A 9,126-nucleotide genomic window follows, 5' to 3' on the forward strand; every position below is an offset into this window, starting at 1 on the left:
ATTAATACCAAAATATGGAAAGTATTCTATGATATCAATCCATGAGGTACTTACTTACTGCCCAAATCATCTAGATCTTTATTGAAACCACCATCAGTTCAGTTCAGTCTCTCAGTCATGTCTGACTCTTTGGGCCTCCATGTACTGCAGCATACCAGGCTTCCCGGTCCATCACCAAATCCCGCAGCATACTCAAACTCATGTCCATTGAGTCAGTGATGCCATCCAACCATCTCATCCTCTGTCGTCCCCTTCTCCTCCTGGCTCCAATCTTTCCCAGCATCAGGGTCTTTTCAAATGAGTCAGTTCTTCAAATCAGGTGGCCAAGGTATTGGAGTTTCAACTTCAGCATCTGTCCTTTCAAAGAATATTCGGGACTGATTTCCTTTAGGAAGGATGGGTTGGATCTCCTTGCAGACCAAGGGACTCTCAAGAGTCTTCTCCAACACCACAGTTCAAAAGCATCAATTCTTCCATCAGCTTTCTTTATAGTCCAGCTCTCACATCCATATACGACTACTGAAAAAACCATAGCTTTGACCAAATGGACCTTTGTTGGCAATGTCTCTACTTTTTAATATACTGTCTAGGTTGGTCATAGATTTTCTTCCAAGGAGCAAGCGTCTTTTAATTTCATGGCTGCAGTCACCATCTGCAGTGATTTTGGAGCCCCCAAAAATAAAGGCTCTCACTGTTTCCATTGTTTCCCCCATCTATTTGCTTTGAAGTGATGGAACCAGATGCCATGATCTTAGTTTTCTGAATGTTGAGTTTTAAGCCAACTTTTTCACTCTCCTCTTTCACTTTCATCAAGAGGCTCTTTAGTTCTTCTTCGCTTTCTGCCATAAGGGTGGTGTCATCTGCATATCTGAGGTTATTAATATTTCTCCAGGGAATCTTGATTTCAGCTTGTGCTTCATCCAGCCCAGCATTTCGCATGATGTACTCTGCATGTAAGTTAAATAAGCAGGGTGACAATATACAGCCTTGACATGCTCCTTTCCCGATTTGAAACCAGTCTGTTGTTCCATGTCCAGTTCTAACTGTTGCTTCTTGACCTGTATATAAATTTCTCAGGAGGCAGCTCAGGTAGTCTGGTATTGAAGAATTTTCCACAGTTTGTTGTGATCCACACAGTCAAAGGCTTTGGCATAGTCAATAAAGCAGAAGTAGATGTTTCTCTGGAACTCTCTTGCTTTTTCGATGATCCAATGGATGTTGGCAATTTGATCTCTGGTTCCTCTGCCTTTTCTAAATCCAGCTTGAACATCTGGAAGTTCACAGTTCACATACTGTTGAAGCCTGGCTTGGAGAATTTTGAGCATTACTTTGCTAGCGTGTGAGATGAGTGCAATTGGGCGGTAGTCTGAGCATTCTTGGGCATTACCTTTCTTAGGGACTGGAATGAAAACCGACCTTTTCCAGTCCTGTGGCCACTGCTGAGTTTTCCAAGTTTGCTGGCATATTGAGTGCAGCACTTCCACAGCATCATCTTTTAGAATTTGAAATAGCTCAACTGGAATTCCATCATCTCCACTAGCTTTGTTTGTAGTGATGCTTCCTAAGGCCCACTTGACTTCACATACCAGGATGTCTGGCTCTGGGTGGGTGATCACACCTTCGTGGTTATCTGGGTCATGAAGATCTTTTTTGTATAGTTCTTCTGTGTGTTCTTGCCACCTCTTCTTAATATCTTCTGCCTCTGTTAGATCCATAGCATTTCTGTCCTTTATTGTGCCCATCTTTTCATGAAATGTTCCCTTGGTGTCTCTAATTTTCTTGAAGAGATCTCTAGTCTTTCTCATTCTATTGTTTTCCTCTATTTCTTTGCACTGATCACTGAAGAAGTTTTTCTTTTCTTTTTTTAAAATTTTGTTTTGTTTATTTATTTATTGGCTGCAGCATGCAGCATGTGGGATCTTAGTTCTCTGACCAGGGATCAAACTTGTGCCCCCTGCATTAGAAGGTGGAGTCTTAACCACTAGACTGCCAGGGAAGTCCTGAAGAAGTTTTTCTTGTCGCTCCTTGCTATTCTTTGGAACTCTGCATTCAAATGGGTATATCTTTTCTTTTCACCATAATAATGATCAAAAAACATCTAATTATCTCAAAATGTTTTTTCCCCTTTGTAATTGGTTTTTACCTCATGTGATTTTATCATTGTACACTGAAGGGTAGCAAAAAATAAAAAAAAGGTTAGATCCTTTTTTTTTGTATCAACATATTAGAAACCTTTTAAAACTGTGCTTTTATGTAGGAAAAAGTAATTAGTCTTCAATGAAAGAATACACTTTGTTTCTTAAAAGGAAAATGTGTAAAGTTATGATTTTGTGGGAATGAAAGTCTGGATAATATCAAGGACAATCGAACTTAGTTATGATTGAGTATGTTTGGGTATTCTACTGATAAGTTACTTATGTACTGAATGACTAATAAGATAAAGACATACAAAATTCATAAATCATGATAAATTTATTCCATACAACTTCCTTTTTTATCTCTTCATTTCAACAAAATCTCTGTGTTGCTATCACCAAGATAGCACATCATTTGTGATCTACAGATAGTAAGGCCAAATTGAACAAATTTTCTTGAGTCATTGTGGTTCTTAAATAATTTTTATTAATTTCAACTAGGAGAAATTTTGTTGTGCTGAAGCAAGAGAGATGAATTTTAAATAAAGTTCATAAAGCAATACTTAGACTTGGATATGAACCTTGATATTTCCCGTATCACATTCAAACAAATGGTGTAATGTATGATCAATTATTGTTTTCAACAGAATACAACAGAAACTATTACCAGATATTTTGATATTATCATATAGATCACTGCCACTTTTTTCCAGATTTCTTTGTCTCTTGCAATAGTAGCCACATGTACCCAGGTTTTATTATTCTTCTTACAGTATTTCAATGATGGGATGATATGTTTTCATGATGGGATATGATAATGTTTTCCTTTATGATAAAGGAAAACAAAATAGTAGCATGTTGCTCAATTTGTTCAAATGTCTTTTCAATCAGACTATATACACTGACCTTTCAGGGTCAGAAAATAATCTCTATAGAAGTCAGTTTTAGGTTTATTTGTGCTTGAGTTTACTTCTTCACAGTCATGCAAACTTTTCCATTTCCTTGTTCTAATTTCCTTATATTTCATTCTAATGTCACATTTGTTGAATATCTCTCATGCAGTTTCATTCAACATAGAAAAAAAATGTATCAACAATTTTTGTTTTAAAAAATTAGATCTGTTTGAATACTTGTATATTATTAAAAGCAAGAAATACTACATATTTAAAAAATAGATAGCACAAATTTAAAAAAAAAAAATCTTTTTTTTGCCAAAGACTGATTTGCTCTCTATTTGAGCATCTTCCCTGTTTCATTTGACTCTTCCACAGCATCTCATGTCTTGTTTAAATCAAATCTAACTTTTAGCAGGATGAGTACCTCTAAACCCGAAACTGGAACATAAAAATAAGCAAGAAATTGGAGGCTTGGCTTTACTCAGTCATGAAACTTCATTATTCTAGAATCGTTTGTGTTCCCTTTATCACAAAGAAAGGACTTGATGAGTTAATTTGGTTTTTTTTTACTTTCCTAATAAAAAATTTCCATTACTCAAATTCTCTTGCACTCCAAAGCAGTTATCTGTTTCAAATGTTAACAGCAGGTTTAGGTTGTGCACCTAAACCTCATGACATTCAGGCACAGTTGCCTTTTGTGTTGAGGACACAGCACAAGAAATGTGAAACAGCCTTTCCCTGGGGCCTGAAGGTGTTGATTGCCAGGGCAGATGCTTAGAGTTTCTGGTAAGAGCTGAATGCCAAGTCCCAAGTGGCAGAGGCAGCCATGGCCATGCATTCCATAATAAATCTACTTTTCTGTGTGTTTGAGATATGTAAGGTTTTATAAAGTACAGATCCAGGGTAAGGGACCTGGCAAGGGCCCCTCTTGCCTGGTTCTTGGGAAGGTCCTTCCTAGAAGCATCACAACCCCTGAAGGTCATCTGACTTGAAATGTCTGTACTCCTCTCTGTTGGACTGTTCTTCCAGACTAATCTCAATGACTCAGACTTGACTGGGGGGGATAGTGAATGGGGAACAGAAAGGGAGTGGCAGGATTTCCGCAAATGGATCAGAAATAACAGACATCTACTGAGAACTTACAATGTGCCAAAGTCTATGCTAAGTATGTATTACATTATCTCATTTTAATCTCAAAACTTATTCAGCAATAGTTCATTATCCTCATTTTACAGATGAATAAAAGGATGCCACAGCCAATCACTGTGGAACCCAGAAGGACTTTTCAAATCTGAGCCTGTCTTAAAACTGTACTAAAGGAAGGATCTTGTACTCTAAAAAGTTCATTAAAGTGTGTATTTGACTTTGGAGTATATTCCATGATGTATTTTTGTTTGACTAAGATGTTAACATTGTTTGTGTGAAAGTGTTAGTCTCTCAGTTGTGTCCTACTTTTTGCAATCCCATAGACTGTAGCCTGCCAGGCTCCTCTGTCTACGGAATTCTCCAGGCAAGAATGCTAGAGTGGGATATATGTATACCTACGTATATGTATACCTATGGCTGATTCATGTTGAGGTTTCATGGCAGAAAACAACAAAACTCTGTAAAGCAATTATCCTTCAATAAAGAAATAAATTAAAGATTCTTTACTGTCTGAGCCACCAGCAGCTGAAACATTGGTTGGCTTAGACTAACTACAATCAGTTTGAAATTGTAACTAATTCTAACTTTGTTTGAAAATAAAGGTGAGGGAATTCCCTGGCTGTCCAGTGGCCAGGACTCTGCGCTTCTACTGCAGAGAGCATGGGTTTGATCCCTGGTTAGGAAACTAAGATCCTGCAAGCCATGTGGCCAACAAATAAATTAAGGTGAGACTGTAGCTAGTGAACTGCTTGTCATCTTATAAGTCATCAAAATGAAACTAAAGTTTTACAAACTTCCAGAGAATGAGGACTTAATAAAACTCTGATCAGTCTGAACTAAGAGACTAGATGAAACCCATATTGTTAGAAACAGGAGAAAAGCCCTTGAAGCTAAAGAAAGCAGTCTCAGGACGAGTCTAGGAAGTCCAGCACCATTTTATTAGATGACCAGTTAATATATGAAAGTCAAAAACTTAAATGATTCAGTAATATTTAGGTATTTTCCTGGAGACTAAATTTATAGCAAGTCCTTAAGAAAAAGTTTGAAAGTCTAGAGATTGTTAAACTTTAAAAGTCAGTGCTGTCTTCAGGGCAGTTATCACCTATTATGCTCAAGTTAAAAAAAAAATCTATTATTGTCACAAAATCCATGAAATGAATGGATTTCATTCATTTCCATGAAATGATATGAAATAAGGGGAAATCCCTGGCAGTCCAGGAAATCCCTGGCAGCTTAGGACTCCGTGCTTCCACTGTTGAGGGGGGAGGCATAGGTATGAACCCTGGTTGGGGAACTTAAGTCCTGCAAACCTTACTGTGTGGCCAAAAGAGCAAAACAAGAAATTAAAATGAGAGGAAAGAAGCAGCTGGCTAGTCCTGTGTTAGGTGGTAAGGAACTCACCTGGGAATTAAAAGTATGTCTTCATCTTTCCTGGAATCATCCAAGTTAACTATAGTCTTATCTTGCCAGTTCTTCAAGGCTTAAAATATATGACTCATAACAAACTCCATAAATCCTTTTGAGATTGTACTTGTTAAATGACACCAATAATATCTGTCTCCCTCTTCAGTTACTTTGGGAGTGTAGGGAGGAACCAAGATACACACAAGAAAGCCCACCAAGTTCTTTGGGAAAAACATAAATTACTGTTGTTGACCCTCCCCTTAGTCCACTATGGTAAAACCGGCTTCTAGATTCTCCCTGTTTCCTGAGTCAACTTCTTCAAGGAAATGTTGCAAGCAAAACAAAGGTGTAATTAGATCTGTTACAGACAACTTCAAAGTGATGGTGTGATGTTCTGAGTCATCCCTGCATTTCTATGTGGGGTCAGCGTCTTGGAGAGTCTGTGCTTAAAGGCACAGTGTCTTGAATGGCATTTAACTCTGGCATCATGGCTATTAGGTGAGTCAATACACAGAATGACTCTAGTATAATAGCAATGAAGGGCAGGACAAATACGTGAAATATACTTGCTATAGCGCAATAACACCAAAAGCCTTAGAGTCATACTCGTTGCCTGTCTTCCAATCGAGTTCCACATCCATATCCTAGTGGCTGTATGTCCTTTTTCTTTTGGCTGTGCCATACAACTTGTGGAATCTCAGTTACTAGACCAGGGGTATGGAACATGAACCCAGGCCATGGCAATGAAAGACCTGAATCCTAACCACTAGGCCCCCAAGGAACTCCCATGGTAGCTGTACTTCTAATATATATATGTAATACCTGACCACTCTTATCTCTCATGCCCTGGTCTAAGCTACCATCATCTGCTACCCAGATCATTGCATTAACTTAACAGGTCTCTCTGTTTCAAACCTTGCATTCCTACAATCTATTTTCCACACGATCAGACTGATCTTTCAAAAATATATATCACTTCTGTCCTCAAAACCCTCCAGTGCCCAAAGTTCCTTCCAGGGCCTATGAAGTCCCAGATGGTCTGTTCCTGCTCCTATGATCTTCTAACTTCATCTCCTCTCTTTCCATCCCTTCCTCATTCTATTCCAGCTGGCCTTGAGCCACTCCTCTTGACTTTTAGCATTTGCACTAAATATTCCCTCTGTCTTTATCACCCATCCCCCAGATGTCCATGGGATGTGCTGCCTTACTTCTTTCAAGTCTCTATTCAGTCATCTTCCTTTCAGAAAGGCCTTTCTTAACCACTCCATCTGATATAGAATACTCCATCACTCTTTACTCCTCATAGCCTGCTTTTCCTCCAAGGAGTTTATTACCACCTAGCAATTGTCAGTTTATTTGTTAATGTTTAAATAGTCTGTCTGTCCTCCCTGCTACAAGCACTCCCTTAAGGAAGGGAGGAACATTATCTGTTGCAATCACTGCTGTACCACCAGCATGAAACAGAGCTTGGTATGAAATTAATTGAATGATAGATGAAATGAAAATAATATCATGACAGGCACACTGTAATCTCTAATCATGTATTCTGATCATCCCATTTATCAATTGTTATGTAACAATCTACCTCAAAACATAGAAGCTTAAAATAATACTGTCATTCATTTGTTTTGCTGTGAATCTGTAGTTTGGGTAGGACTCAGTTTAGATGGCTTAGCTCTGCTCCATTTGGCATCAATTAAAGCGGCTCAGCTGGAGCCAGAAGAACCCATATTCAAAATGGCCCGTTCACTGATGCTGAAGCTAAAGCTCTAATATTTTGGCCACCTGATGGGTAGAGCTGAAGAAGAGCTCAGTGGGAAAGACCCTGATGCTGGGGAAGACTGAGGGCAGGAGGAGAAGGGAGCAAGAAAGGATGAGATAGTTGGATGGCATCACTGACTCAATGGGCATGAGTTTGAACCAACTCCAGGGGATAGTGAAGGACAGGGAAGCCTAGCATGCTGCAGTCCGTGGGGTCACAAAGAGTTGGACACGACTTAATGACTGAACAACAACAGTCTTACACCATATACTGAAGTCAGCTCAAAAGAAAGACTTGAACCTAAGACCTAAAATCATGAGACTCTTAGAAAAACCATAAAAATGAAACTCTCTGACACTGGTCTTGGCAATGACTTCTTACATTTGACACCAAGAGCAGAGGCAACAAAAGCAAAAATAAATGAGTGGGACTACATCAGGCTAAAAAGGCACAGCAAAGGAAGCCATGAGCCAAAGGAAGAAGCAGCCTACTGAAGGAAGGACAATATTTGCAAACCATTTACCTGGTAAGGGGTTAAAACGCAAAATACATCACAGATTCATACAGCGCAACAGCAAATAAACAATCAATAAAAAAAAAAAAAAAAAAAAATGGCCCGTTCACAAGGCTGATAGTTTGGGCTTGCTGTTGGCTAGGAGCTTGGTTCCTCTCCATGTGGGCCTCTCTGTGAATTCTTCACAGAAGGATGACCAGGTTCCTAGATGGAGAGTTACAAGAGAACAAGGTAGAAGTGCATGTCAGAGTGTGACTTCTATAGCATCCCACGGGACAAGGTAGTCACAAAGGCCCACCTGGAGGAGAGGCATGGACTTCACTTCTTACAGGGGGAGTGGCATGGTTCTAGAAGCACATGTAGAATAGGAGAGATTGCTATGGATGTCTTAAAAAAAAAAAAAAAAAAAACCCAAACACAGTATTCTAGGGATTCCCTGATAGTCCAAAGGTTAAGACTCCGACTATCCACTGCAGAGAACATGGGTTTGATCCCTGGTTGGGGAATTAGCATTCTGTGTGCTACAAAAAAATACATATATATTATATATATCAAGTCTTCTAGAGAACTTCCTGGTGGTTAGAACTCCACACTTTTACTGCATGTATTCAATCCTTGGTTGGGGAATCGATGTGACCCCTCCCCCCAAAAAAAATCTCTTATGCTAATTAAACCAATTTTTGATTTTGTAAAATCTTCTAACAACAAATATGTTGATTTGTATGGAAATGTGCTATATAATAACTGTACTTTTTTGGAGCTCATGTTAAAAAGTTATGCTTAGAGTATCTCAGGAAAAAATATATTCAATTCTTTCTGGACATTGTCTCCAGTCCTACTTCCTGTGGCTTGTTTCTGGCTTCTATAACTACCTCTTCTTTTATTTATTTTATTTTTGGTTGCCCTGGATCTTCATTGCAGAGTGAGGGTTTTCTCTAGTTGCAGCGGGTGGGGGCTACTCTTCATTGTGGTGCATGGGCTTCTCATTGTGGTGGCTTCTCTTGTCACAGAGCACAGGCTTTAGGTGGCCAGGCTCAGTAGTTGCAGCACATGAGTTTTGTGGAATCATCCTGGACCAGGGATCAAACTCATGTACCCTGTATTGGCAGGTGGGTTCTTATCCACTGTTCCACCAAGGAAGTCCTATAACCACTTCTTTAAAAGGGATTTCAATGAGGACTGAATTCTTGATCTTTTCTTTTCTTCTACTATTAAAAAATTATAGAAAAAAATTAAATATCAATTAAAAAGTCAATACACATATTCTAA

This window comes from Cervus canadensis, chromosome 2 (assembly GCF_019320065.1).
Source record: "Cervus canadensis isolate Bull #8, Minnesota chromosome 2, ASM1932006v1, whole genome shotgun sequence".
NCBI classification, from domain to species: domain Eukaryota; kingdom Metazoa; phylum Chordata; class Mammalia; order Artiodactyla; family Cervidae; genus Cervus; species Cervus canadensis.